General features: G+C 48.3%; 1 protein-coding gene across 4 annotated transcripts in view; it reads left to right on the forward strand.

Moving 5' to 3' along the window:
• Window positions 1–13,998, forward strand: part of LOC127003855 (protein rolling stone-like) — a 77,454-nt gene that overhangs the window by 45,767 nt on the left and 17,689 nt on the right. Inside the window, exon 2 of one of the 4 annotated variants that reach the window (XM_050870946.1) lies at window positions 956–1,037. The exons of the other annotated variants lie outside the window; for them this stretch is intronic. The gene's annotated coding sequence lies outside the window, so the exon portion shown is untranslated. The remainder of the gene's footprint in view (window positions 1–955; window positions 1,038–13,998) is intronic. 4 annotated transcript variants of the gene reach the window in all.

The following is a 13,998-nucleotide window of genomic DNA, read 5'->3' on the forward strand; positions in this document are numbered from 1 at the left end:
TCTTTGGTCAGTATGAGAATGAGTGGATGGAAGAACTTGTGTCTGTCTGTCTCTTTCTGTCTGTCTATCTGTCTCTCTCTGTGCCTGTCTCTTTCTTCCTGTCTGTCTGTCTCTCTGTGTCTGTCTCTTTCTATCTGTCTGTCTCGTCTGTATCTGTGCCTGTCTTTCTTTCTGTCTGTCTCGGCTGTCTGTCTGCCTGTCTCTCTCGATCTTATACTTTTTTTTTTTTTTTCTGATACACGTGTCAACAGCATCCGTTTTCCTCGTTTTCTCATCCATTCTCTTTTTTTCTTTTTCTTTCATCCGCCTCATGTACTTTTTTTCTTTTTTTCTTAGCAGTCCACGTTCTTTTTGTGCGTGGAGGAAAGCGTTCTTGAAGGAGGAGGAGGAGGAGGAGGAGGGGGTGGAGGAAGAGGAAGGAGGTCTTATGCATTACGTTCCATTCTCTCTCTCTCTCTCTCTCTCTCTCTCTCTCTCTCTCTCTCTCTCTCTCTCTCTCTCTCTCTCTCTCTCTCTCTCCTACGCATTTTCTTTGTCTATTTACCTTCTCTCTCATCACCTGCAGTTCTTACCTTTTTCTCTCCTCCTCCTCCTCCTCCTCCTGCTCCTCCAACACTCTCCTCTCCTCGCCCCCAAACCCTCCTTGACCTGGTTCTTGACTCTCCGCTCCCCGTGACGTCGGTGCTTGTGTTTCCTGTGTTCCCTCATCCACCGCGCGCGTGACCCCGGCGTGGCTGAGGCTGGATGGATGACGGATGACTGGGTGGATGACTGAATGGATGACTGATGACTATGGATGAATGTTGACTGGGTGGATGACTGGGTGATTGTCCGACCGATTTAGTTGCTGGGTGATGAGTTATTTGTTGGTTGGGTTGAGTGGGTGGGAAGTTAGAAATAATGTTTTATTTATTTATTTATTTATTTATTTATTTATTTTTTTTTTTTTTTACAGCAAAGGAGACGGTTCAAGGGCAACAAAAAGAGCGCAGAGAGAAAAAAAAGCCCGCTACTCACCGCTCCCATAATAGACAAAAGTAAAGAGTGGTCAAGAGAGAGGTCAATTTCGGTGTGGGTGACATTTACTCGCTCTGACTAGATGGCTTACTGGTGGTTTGTCTGTCATGCTAATCTGGACAGGGGATGAGACAGGGTAAGGCTCTCCCTGTTTTGACCCCTCACGTCTTGAAGCGAAGGACAACCCATCAAAACTTTCCCTCCCTTTCCTTCCCGCCATCACAAACTCATCTTCAGCAGAGGCACCGGGGCACTCACTTCTTTGCCTCACCTCCCTCGCCTCCCTCCAGCCATGACCGCGGCGGGAGGAGGAGGTGAATCTGGAAGCGTATTCTTAACCCTTCGGCGTCCAGACACACATTTGACAAGGCTTTCACAGGAGTTCTGGAGCTTTGTAAGGGTAGTTTTACGTCCCTGGTGGTAGTCTGACCCTTCTTCTACACCATGAACCTAAAAATACACTCATTAGAACCCGAGTGATCTCATTTTCGCCTTTTGGAAATAATTGATGTTAGAGGTGGAAACGTATGAGAATGCCAACCCTGCCCCACCTGACGCCGCCACTGGGCCGGCCGACGCGAGGGGACGCACACCTCATCAGGCAGGCGGTCGGGCGGGGCGGGGCGGGGAGGAAAGGGCGGGGAGTTGAGGGTGATGAGGTTGTCGCCGCGGCTCGGTGGCGGGAGCAGCGGAAAATTGGCAAATAGTTGACCAGTCTGTCCCGCCCCTACGAGAGAGAGAGAGAGAGAGAGAGAGAGAGACGAGAGACGAGACGAGACGAGATGAGCTTAGACAAGACAAGACAAGACAAGACATAATAGACAAACACACACACACACACACACACACACACACACACACACACACACACACACACACACTAGACAAGAGAGAAATATTAGCATCATTTATTTCTCTTCTCTCCCTCTCTCCCTCCCGTGTCTCTCTTTCCTCCGGTGTCTCTCTTTCCTTCAGTGTCTCTCCGTTTGTTTACTCTCCCTCTCTCCCTCCCGTGTCTCTTTCATCCAGTGTCTCTCCGTGTGTTTCCTCTTCTCTCCCTCTCTCCCTCCCGTGTCTCTCTTTCCTCCAGTGTCTCTTCCTTCCAGTGTCTCTCCGTGTGTTTACTCTTCTCTCCGCCAGTTGTCTCCACCTCTCCCCTTTGATGCCTCCCTCCCTCCCTCTCTCCTTCTCTCCCTCCCTCCAGCGTCCACTCCTCCTCCTCCTCCTCGTCCCTTCCTCCAATCTCCGTTAGCTGTTATAAGTCGCGGCATTAAATATGTACCCATCCGTCTTTTTTTCCTTCCCTTTCCTTCTATCTCTCTATCTCCTTCCTTCTTCCTTCTTTCCTTCGTTCCTTCTTTCCTACTATTCCCTTCCTCCCTTCTCTTTATCTGATTTCTCTTTCCTCTTTCTCTTCCTCTCCTTCCTCCCATCTCTCTAGTTCCTTCCTTCCCTTTCTCTCCCTTTTCTTTCTTTCTCACACTCCATCGCTTTCATCTACTTTCCTTTTTCCTCTCTCTTCCTCTCCTTCCTCCCCTCCTTTTTCTTCTTCTTCCTCTTACTCTTCCTCGCATTTCACCCCTTCTCCCTTCCCCCCCTCTCCCCTCCCCCATCACCTCTTCACCTCACCCAAGCCCCCCTTCCCCCTTGCCCATCCCCACATCTGCGCCCCTCAAGCATTCCCCCCCTCCCATTTCCCCTTATTCTCCCCTCCTCATCTCATCGTCTCCCCTTCCCACTTTCTCTCCCTCCCCTGTCATCTCCCTCTTCCCTTCATTTTCCTCCTTCATCTTCCTTCCTTCCTCATCTTCCTCTACCTTCATTTTCCTCCCCCCTCTCATTTCCCTCTCTCCTTCATCTCCCTTCCCCTTGGTCACCCTTTCTTCCTCATCTCCCTCTTCTCCCCCTCCCCTCCCCCCTCTCCCCCCCTTTAAGTCTGAGTCAACATCGGGTCATGTTTACGAAATGTCGCTCAGATCTTGTCACCCTCCTCCTCCTCCTCCTCCTCCTCCTCCTCCTCTTTTCGCTTCCCCTTGTGATTTACGCGTCCCCTGGGGCAGCGAAAAGGAGAAGTAGAAGTAGGAAGAGTGGGAGGAGGAGGAGGAGAGGAGAAGAAGAATCAGGCGTTATCTCCACCTATCAACATCGTTCTGGGACTCGAGACAAATTGGCTTCAGATAAGGTTGTGTGGTGGTGGTGGTGGTGGTGGTGATGGTGGTGGTGGTGGTGGTGGTAGTGGTTGTAGTGGTGGTGGTGGTGGTGGTGGTGGTGTTGTGAGGCCCCTTCCAGTTCCTCCTTCTCTCCATTCTCTTCATTTTTCTCTTCTTTTTGCTTATTTATTTTTTTCTATCTGATTTCTTCCTCCTCCTCTTCTTCCTCTTCTCATTAGTTTTCCTTCCTCTTTTCCTTCTTTCTTCTATTCCTCAACTTTCCTCTTCCTTTTCTTTTTCTTTCCCATATGCTTCCCTACTCTTCCTCCTCTTCTTCTCCCTCCCCTTCTTCATCCTCCTTCCTCTCCTTACAAATTTCTTCTTTCCTTCCTCTTATCCATCCTTCTTCTAATCCTTCACTTCCCTCCTCTCTTTTATTTTTTTCCTGCTTTCCTCATCTTCCACCTCTTCCTCCTCCTTATTCTCCATTCTAGTTTGTTTCTTCCTTCTTCTTTTCCTTCTTCCTTCCAATCCTTCAGTTTCCTTCTCTCCTTTGTTTATTTTTTCTAACTGCTTTCCTCATCCTTTTCTTCTTCCTTTTTCCTCTCCATACCAGTTTCTTCCTTCCTTCCTTCTTCATTTTCTTCTTCTCTTCATTATTTTACTTTCCTCCTCTTTTCGTTTCCTCCTAAATTTTCCTATTACCTCCTTTCCTCATTTTTTAAAACTTTTTTCCTTCTTTCTAAATACTTCTCCCCCTGATTTACTTTCTCTCCCTTCTTTCCTTTACTTTCTCTCTCTCTCCCTTCTTCGCCTCCTTCTTCAACCCCTTCTATCAATATGTTCATCAAGGACTGCCCCCTTCGCTCCCTTCGTTTTCCCTCCCTTCCCTCTCCCTTGTCTTCCTTCCCCTTCTCTCCCTTCCCTCCTCAGCCCTTCTTCCTCCTCCTTCCATAAATGTCATCTTTCTAGTGTCATTAATCCGCCTCCTCCTCCTCCTCCTCCTCCTCCTTCTACTCTACATCCTCCTTTCCTCTCTACCATATCCACTCTACGTCTTTTCTTCTGTTTTTTTATCTATATACCTGCTCTCTATCCTTTCCCTATCCTTTCCTCCCTTATCCTCCTCTATCCCCTCTCCCCGCTGTCATCCTCCTACTCCTATCCTTTGCTGTCGCTTTTCTTTCCTCTCGATCACTTTATATATACAAACTAACACAAGAAGTAGAAATAATGGCGTACTGATACATGCGAGGTGATAGATACATTCATCGGCACCAGCTATATTTTCACAAACCGAGTCATCCGTCAATGAAACCAAAGTAAGCGCGAGAAAGCTTAGGTCGATATTGCCAAACGCTTCCACGGGCCGAGAAGAACATCAGTCAGGTTCTAATGAGCGTTTTTTGGGGGGGAGGGTTCATGGTATACATAAGAAGGGTCAGACTACCTACCACTAGGGTCATAAAACTACCAGCCCTGAAAATGCCCCAAACTCCTATACGAAAGCCTTGTCAAATAATGTGAGCTTAGCCGCGGAAATGTCTAATAATATGACAGTCAGCTCCCTCTGAACGCACGTACCAAAGTGCTTTCATCTGCTCTGTTGGCCCCGAAGTGACTGTTGGGAAGATTAGATCACTTGAGCGGGCAACGTTGTAATGAGCCAGTAGGGTTTCTGCTCCTTCTCTTTTCATGTTTTCAAGAGGAAGGAAGGAAGAAACTAGAATGAAGAGGTAGGAGGAAGGAGAGGAGAAAGAGGAGGAGAGCGGATAAAAAAAACAAAAATAGGGGAGGAAAGTGAAGGAATGGAAGGGAAAAGGAAAAAAAAGGAGAAAGAAAGAAACTAGAATAGAGAGGAGGACGGAGGAAGAAGAGGAGGAAGGAGTTAGAAAAAAAGCGAAAATGGAGGAGAAAAGTAAAAGAATGGAAGGAAAAAAGAATATCACTCACCCCATCACCCCACCCAGCCCATCTCCCTCACCCCTTCACCCCGGGCACCCCACCTCCCTCGCCCCTTCACCCCAGGCACCCCATCCCCCTCTCCCCTTCACCCCAGGCACCCCATCTCCCTCACCCCATCACCCCTGTCACCCCATCTCCCTCACCCCTTCATCCCAGGCACCCCATCTCCCTCACCCCTTCACCTCAGGCACCCCATCCCTCTCACCCCTTCACCCCGTCAATGGAGCAATGAATGTTTCTTATCTTCGTTATGGAAGGGAAATCGGCAGCTCCCAATTTAGAAACGCCCTCCTCCTGCCCCCTCCAGAACCCCCTCGGCATGTGCTATCGGGCTGGCATCTGGAGGTGGGCGGGGCTGGTGGGGGGAGGCTAGGGGGTGGGGGGCGGACGGGGGCAGGGGAGGGGGGCGACCACTGGCTATTACCTCTCACGCGCCTCACACCCCTTGCGCCCCCCAGCGGAAGGCAGGTTTTCCATTGTTGTGTCCGAGATGAGGGGCGAGATAGTGGTGGTGGTGGTGGTGGTGGTGTAGTAGCAGTAGTAGTGGTAGTAGTAGTAGTAGTAGTGGTGGTAGTAGTGATGGTGAGGTGGTGGAGTGGAGAATGGTATGGGTGGTGTTAGTACTGGTGATGATGGAGAGGAGGTGGTGGTAGTGATGATGGTGGTGGTGGAGGCAGAGATGGTATGGAACTATATTAAATGTGGTAGTGGAGATGGTGGTGGTGGTGGGCAGTGTAGCGGTGATGGAGGCGAAGATTGAAAGTAGTGGTGGTGGTGGTAGTGATAGTGGTGTTTGTGGTAGTGCTCGGTTCTGTATAAGAGGGCAACAAATCACACACTACACCAAGCTTTAAATATCGTCAGGTTGGTAAGTCAGTCCACTCTCTAATATTTCTCTTCCTTTTGCTTCTTCGATTTTTTATAACTGTTTTTTTCCTCCTCTTTCTCCTCTTCTTCCTCCTTCCTCTCCATCGTCAAGTTAGTAAGTTTGTCCACTCTCTAATATTTCTCTTCCTTTTGCTTCGATTTTTTATAACTGTTTTTTTCCTCCTCTTTCTCCTCTTCTTCCTCCTTCCTCTCCATCGTCAAGTTAGTAAGTTTGTCCACTCTCAAATATTTCTCTTCCTTTTGGTTCTTCGATTTTTCTCTAATATTTCTCTTCCTTTTGCTTCTTCGATTTTTTTTAGAACTGTTTTTTCCTCCTCTTTCTCCTCTTCTTCCTCCTTCCTCTCCATCGTCAAGTTAGTAAGTTAGTCCATTCTCTTATTTTCCTTTTCTTCTTTTTGCTTCTTTGATTTATTTTCCTAACTGCTTTTTTCCTCCTCCTCCTCCTCCTCTTCTTCTCTTTTTTTCCTTTTTCCTTTCTTTTCTTCTATTTCTTGTTTCGTTATTATTTTTGTCCTCCGTTTCTTTCTCTCTCATTTCGCTACTCCTCATAATTATTCTCTCTCTCTCTCTCTCTCTCTCTCTCTCTCTCTCTCTCTCTCTCTCTCTCTCTCTCTCTCTCTCTCTCTCTCTCTCTCTCTCTCTCTCTCTCTCTCTCTCTCTCTCTCTCTCTCTCTCTCTCTCTCTCTCTCTCTCTCTCTCTCGTGTGTTATTTTTTTTTATTTATCTCCATATTTTCCTCTATCTCTTGGGACTTGTGGGTAGATGTGAGAGATTTGCCTCCTCTCATCTCTCCCCTCTCTCCTCTCCCCTCTCCCCTTCCCTTCCCTTCCCCTATCCCCTCCCCTTATCTCCCCCTACTCTCTCCTTCCTCCTTCTACGCTCTCACTTCCCATCTCTCTGTCTATCTCTTTCATCTCCTTTCTTTCTCTCCTCCATTTCTTCTCTCCTCCTTTTTTCCTTGTCCTTAATTTCTCTTTTCCCTCTTCTCTCCATTTCCTTTCATCCCTCCATTCCTTCTTTTCTCCTATTTCATCTTTTTCCTTCTCTTTTTTCCCTCTTCTTTTTCTTTCCTTCTCTCCTTTTTTTTTCCTTCCCTTCATCTTTCCTTCCTCTTCTTCCTCCTCTTCAGTCTCTCCCACCCCTCTTCTTTCCCTTTCATCTCCCTCTATTTTCTTTTCCTTCCCTTTTTATCTTTCCTTCCCCTCTTCCTCCTCTTCTTCAGTCTCTCCCACCCCTCTTCTTTCCCTTTCTCTTTTCCTTCCCTTTCTCTTTCCTTCCCCTCTTCTTCAGTCTCTCCCATCCCACTTCTTCCCCTTCTTTCATCTCTCCCTCTCCTCTCCTTTCTCCTTCCCTTCATCTTTGCTTCCCTCTTCTTTCCCTTCTCTCTCTCCCTCCCTTCTCATCTCTCCTTCATTTTTTTCCTGCTTCCGTCTCCCTCCCTCCCTATCCCTCATTCTCCATCACGCTGACCCCTCATTTCCCCTCACTCTCTTTCCCCTCAGCCTCTTCTTCTTCTTCTTCTTCTTCTTCTTCTTCGTCTTCTTCTTCTTTTTCTTGTTCTTGTTCTTGTTCTTGTTCTTCTTCTTCTTCTTCCTTCCTCCTTTTCCCCTTCCTTTCCTTCTCTTTACTCCACCACTCCCCTCTCCTCCTTCCCTTTCTCCCTTTCCTCCTCCATTTACTCCCTGTCTCCCATCATTCCCCCCTCCCTCTCTCCCCTCCCATCACCCCCCTCCCTTCCTTTCCCTCCTCTCCCTTCCCCCTTCCCCTCCCCCTCCTTCCGTTCACTCCATTATTTATACATCAAGGGAGGATCACCAGTAGCTACCAACCACCTGATGCTACACTCTCCCTTAAGAACTCGTTTTACCCTCCCTTTTTGCCCCCTTTTCCCCCCTTACTGTTACTCCTTACCTATAGTCTCCCTTTCTTTCCCCTTTCTCCTGTTACTCTTCTTTATCTAACTATGACTCCTATTTCTTTTTTTTTCCTTTCTTCTTCTCTTCTTCTTCCTCTTCTTCGTCTCCTTATCCTGACATTCTCTCTTTTTTTTCCCTTTCTGTTAATATTCTCTTCTTTATCTCTCTATGACTTCTTCTGCTTCCTTTTTCCTCTTCCCTTTCTTCTCCTTCTCAAGATTATCAGTTTTATCCTCTCTTTCTCCTCTTTATTTCCTCTTACTCCTGCTATCGTTATCCTCTTGTGACTTTCTTTACTTCTGTTCCTCTTCCTCTTTTTCTTCTCCTTCTCCTAGTATTAATTTTCTTTCTAACCTTTTTTTTTTTGTTCTTTTGGTCGTTCATTAACATATATATTTACTTTCTTTTCTCTCTCCTACTTGTCTTTTTTTTTTGCCTCTCAAGTACGTCTAATTTCCTTCTCTCCTTCCGTTCTTCCTTTCCTTCCTTCCTCCCTCTCCTCCTGCTCCTCCTTTCCTTCTCCTGTTCTTGTGCCTGTTTTTCCTCCACCTCTCTCTCTTCCTCTTCCTCTTCCAGCTTCTTCTCCTCCTCCTCCTCTTCTTCCTCGTCTTAATCATAGCATCTAACCCTCCTTCGCCGTCTCTCCTTCCTCTTAAATCTCCACCTTCATCCCTCCTTCAATCCCTCCCTGTCCCTCCCTCAATCTCTCCCTTTTTTCCTCCCTTCTCCCTTTTATTTCTTGTTCCCTCCATCTTCTCTCCACATCATCTTCCTTCCTCCCTTCCTTCCATTCTTTTTCTCGTTCTCCCTCCACTTATTCCCTTTTCTTCCTTCATTTCCCTCCACCTTTTCCCCCATCCACCTGTCTCCTTACCTTCCTCCTCCCTTCTCCCTTTCTCCCTTGCTCCATCTCTCATTCTCTCCCTCCTTCTCATGTCCCTCCACCTCCTTCCCCGCTGTTTCCTATCTCCCTCCGTCCCTTCCCTTCCCTTTCTCCCTCCCTCCCTTCCCCTCCCTTTCTCCCTCCCTCCCCTCATTTCTCACTTCCACTTACCTCCCTTCCTCCCTCCCTCCTTCCTTCCTTCCTCCCTCCCTCTCTTACTCCTTCCCTCCCACCCTCCCACTACCCCTTCCTCCCTCCCTTCCTCTCGCATCCCTCCTCTCTCCCTCCTTCTCTTCATCTCCCATCCATCCTCCCTCCCTCCTCCTCTTCCTCCTCTCTTCATCTCACATCCATCCTCTCTCCTCCTCCTCCTCCTCCTCCCTCCCCGCACACCTGCCTCCCACCTGTTGCGTGAGGTAATTAGTGGTGATCGATTTTTCCCGCGTGTGTTAAAGTTCAGGTGAGCTTGTGGAGGTAAACAGGTGAGGCGACGCTCCTTGGGGGACGCTACCATTGCCGTATATACACTGCCATAACCACCATAACGCCACGATAGCCCACCATAACACTGTCATAACCACCACTACGCTTCCATACCCACCATACCACTACCATTCTTATCTTTAACCCATCATACATAATTATTTTCACTACCATACCCGCCATACCATCACCATACTACTACCATACAATTACTAAACCACTACCATAACCACCACTACACTCCCATACCCACCATACCACTACCATTCTTACCATTAACCCATCGTAACTAATTTTTCTTACTTCCATACCCACCTAACCGCTACCATACCGCTACCATATCCATCACTACCGTACTCACCATTAAACTACGATACTAACTTAACTATTATCATTACCATACCCACCTAACCGCTACCATACCCCTACCATACCCATCACTACCATACCCACTAAACCGCTACCATATCCATCACTACCATACCCACCATTTAACTACCATACTAACCTAACTATTGTCATCACCATACCCACTTATGCGCCACCATACCCCTACCATAACCACTACCATACCCCTACCATACCCCTTCCATAACCACTGCCATGTTACTAAGCCGTGGCAGGAAGTATTAGTGTTGATTGGAGTCACTTCCGCCCACATGGAATCCAATCCTGTGATGTGATCGGCCCGGAAATGATGTTTGCTAGTAATTTAGTTTTGTTTCACAGGGCGGTGATTGCATAATGCGGCGTGTGTGTGTGTGTGTGTGTGTGTGTGTGTGGAGGGGTTGGGTGTGGGTGTGGGTGGATGTGTGTGTGTTTCTGTGTGTGTGTGTGTGTGTGTGTGTGTGTGTGTGTGTGTGTGTGTGTGTGTGTGTGTGTGTGTGTAATTTATGAGTTGTGACTTTGATGTTGAAAGAGTTAACAGGTAATATCAACAACAGCAGCAACAACAACAGCAACAACAATAATAATAATAATAATAATAATAATAATAATAATCTCTATAATACACCGGCGATGGTCGTGACAACAGGAAGACTGGATTAGACAGGGAGAGAATGAGGGAGAAAAGGGAGAAAGAGAAGAAGGAGGAGGGTGAGGGAGAGTAGAGAAAGGAGAGGAGGAGGAGAAGGAGGGAGAATGGAGAGACGCAAAAGAAGATATGGAAGGGATGAAGGAGAGAGGGGAAAGGAAGGGAGGAGAAGGAAAAAGAGGGGTGAGAGAGAGAAGTAAAAGAAGGGGAGGTGGTGGAGTGAGGGAGAGAGGGGAAAGGATAGGAGGAAGAGAAGGAGGAAGAGAGGGAGAGGGGGAAGGAGGGGAGGAGGAGAAGGGGGAAGGGGGGAAAGCGAGAAACAAAAGAAAGAGAAGAGACGGGGGATAAGGGGAACGGAAGAGGAGAGAGAGAGAGAGAGAGAGAGAGAGAGAGAGAGAGAGTGCAAAAGAAAGGGACACTGGCGATATATATGAACGTATCAGCGGAAAACAGCCCCCCCTGCCCCCCTCCCCCCTGTACCCCCCCTACAGACACCCCCCGCCCCCCCGCTGGGAAGTAATCTGGCACCTGCTGGGGAAAGAGGAACCCTGGGGTGATGCTGGGGTGCTAAGGGAGGTGGGGTGATGGGGTGATGGTGGGGGGATGTGCTAGTCTCTCTCCCTTCCCCTGTCACCTTTTCACCCCCTCCGGCATGTCTGTCTGTCTGTAATGGGGTGGTATTGGAGGGGATTCTTCTTCGCTTTGTCGTTTTGGTGGTGGTGATGGTGGTGATGGTGGTGATTGGGGTAGTGGTGGTGGTGGTGGTGGTGGTGTGGATGATTGAAATTTAGTGTTTGTAGTGGTGATGGTGGTAGTGGTGGTGGTGGAGAGTGGGGTAGTGGTGATGGTGGTGTTGGTGATGGTGATGGTGATGGTGATGGTGATCAGAAAAATAAGAAAAATGGGTAGCTATCATATTAACATCCTGCAAGCATCTCTCTCTCTCTCTCTCTCTCTCTCTCTCTCTCTCTCTCTCTCTCTCTCTCTCTCTCTCTCTCTCTCTCTCTCTCTCTCTCTCTCTCTCTCTCTCTCTCTCTCTCTCTCTCTCTCTCTCTCTCTCTCTCTCTCTCTCTCTGTCTCTCCCCCTATCACCCCTCCCTCCCCTCTCCCCCTCCTCCTCCCCTCCCTCTTATGTTGTTGAAGGAAAGCGTCATTACACACGTGATTGCCTCCCTGTCAGTCGATGCCGCGGCGGGGCTCGAACGGGGGGAGACGTGTGACTGTGGGGTTGAGGAGCGGCGGCATGGCGAGGGGGAAGGGAGGAGGGAGGAGGAGAGTGGGAGAGAGAAGGGTCGAAGAGGCCAGGAAGACTTAACAGAGGAGGGAGGGAAAAGGGGAGGGAGAAAGGAGGAGGAAAGTGTTGGGAAGGAGGGAAGAGGGAAGAGTTGAGTGGGTGACGAGAGAGAAGAAAGAACGTGGAATGAGGATGAGGACAAGAGACGTGATGTGAGGGATGAAGGAGGTAGAGAATATATGCCAGAAGGGAAGTAGATAATAACAGAGAGGGAAGGGAGAGCCGTGGGGAGCTTAAGAGAAGAGGTATGAGGAGGGGAAAGTGAGGGGAGGAACGTGGACGGAGTATAGGGTAGAAAGGGGCTTAGAAGGATGCTGAGAAGGGCGGCGAGCACAGAACAGACTAGGAAGGGAAGTGGAAGAGTGAGGGAGGAGATGACGAGCATGGAATGTAGTAAGAAGGGAAGTAGAAGGGTAAGGAGAGATAGGAAAGGAAGGTAATAGTCGTAGGAAAGGAAAGGGGAAAGCGGTGTAGGGTAGAAAGTGAGGTGGAAAGGTTAGGGAAAGGGAGATGAGAACAAAATTAAACAGAAAGGGGCGTAGAATGCTTAAGAAAGGGACAGCAAGAACAGAGTAGGGCAGAAAGGGAGGTAATACGCTTTAAAAAGGAGCGAGGAGAACAAAGTGAAGTATAAATAACGTTGGAGAGTTAGACGAGACGCTAAGAGGAAAAGGAGACCGTTGACTCTTCCCTTCCTCCCTAACCTTACCTGTTGATCGCGACGCCGAGGAGCGAATCAGAGGCGACACCTGTGGACTCGACCCCTCGCGTGACACTGGGATGGGAACGGGGGAGGAAACGGGAAAGAAATTGTAAAGGAAGGGCGCGGAGGTAACAATGTGAAGGTGGAGGGAGGGGGAGGAGAGGGAGGGGAAATGTAGACAAAAGGTGGGGAGATGACTGTTCAGAGGAGGGGAAGGGAGGGGATTTATTTTTTTAGGTGATACCAATAGCGCTGATAGGGTGTCTTGAGGGGGCTCTTGGGCGATCTCAGGGTCATATTCTTCAACATTTCGTCGTCCAAGTATACACATAATTAACACGGCTTTTGTAGGAGTTGTGAACATTTCCATAGGTAGTTTTATGACCCTGGTGGTAGTTTGACCCTTCTCCTGTGCCATGAACCTGAGAAAACACTCATTAGAACCCGACTGATCTCCTCTTTGGCCTTTGGAAGTAGGTGATGTGAGGGGCGGAAGCGTTTGACAATACCACAATCAGTCCCTTAGTGGCGCAGGCGAATTTTGTTTATAGTGATTGCCGTGATGTATGACTCTATGGAAGGAAAGACGGATAACGAAGAAAGTGAAGGAAACGGGCTAATATAAAGGGATGGGGAAGAGAGAGAAACAAAAGAAAACGAGGAATAATAGGAATGAGGAGAAGGAGAAAAAGGAAAAGTAAAAAAAAGATTGAGGGTTTACTGACCAGGCAAGAAATCAGAGTAGGAAGAAAAGCTAAGAATCATGATACAAAAAAAAAGCGGGAAAAGAACAAATAAAAGTAGATGGGAATGGTAGAAGATAAGGAGAGATCTACCTTGATACCCTTACTCTCATTACACCGCCCCTCAGCCCATCCCCCCCTCCCGCCTTCCCTGCCCCCCTACGAGTAATGGGCGGGCGTGTGGCGGCGTCCCGTGTGTGTGTGTCGAGGCAATAAAATGGTAATAATGCTTCCCCCCGGCGCAAGAAAGAACCCGCGGCCACGAGATATAATTTCCTGCGATGTGAAGAACCCTCGAGGCCAGTTATCCGGTGCTGGAGGAGGAGGAGGAGGAGGAGGAGGAAGAAGAAGAAGAAGAAGAGGGAGGAGGGGGAAAGATCATAGAATTGTGGTGAGAAGTAGTGAGTGTAGGAGGTTGTGTGAGTATTATAGGGACGAGGGAAAGAAAGGGGGAGTGAGGGATGGCTTTGTGGATGCTTGGGGAGTGAAGGAAGTGGAGTGTAAAGCAGGAGGAGGAGGAGAGAAGTAGATAGATAAAACAGGAACAAGAAATAGAATCAAAAGGAAAGAAGGAGAGGTGTGAAGGGAGTGTGGGGGGCTGAGAGGTGAGGAGGGGAGGGTAGTGTGGTTATGGGGTGATGGGAGTGTAGATGGGAAGTTAGGGAGTGCGTGTAGATGCTTGGGAATGGAGGGAGTGGAGTATAAAACTGTAATACGTTAAAGATGCTTAGAAGAAGTGGAGTAATGTGTGAGGGAGTGGAGTAGAAAGTAGAGAAAGTGACTAAAGAGCTGAGAAGAGAGGCATAGAGTGGAGGAAGTGGAAACAGTGTATTGTGATAAGGAGTGGAATAAGGACAGACCAAAGAGCAAAAGGAATGGAAGGAGTGGACTAGAAAGCAGTGGAATGACGTGGAGTGAAT

Source organism: Eriocheir sinensis, chromosome 26, assembly GCF_024679095.1.
Source record: "Eriocheir sinensis breed Jianghai 21 chromosome 26, ASM2467909v1, whole genome shotgun sequence".
NCBI classification, from domain to species: domain Eukaryota; kingdom Metazoa; phylum Arthropoda; class Malacostraca; order Decapoda; family Varunidae; genus Eriocheir; species Eriocheir sinensis.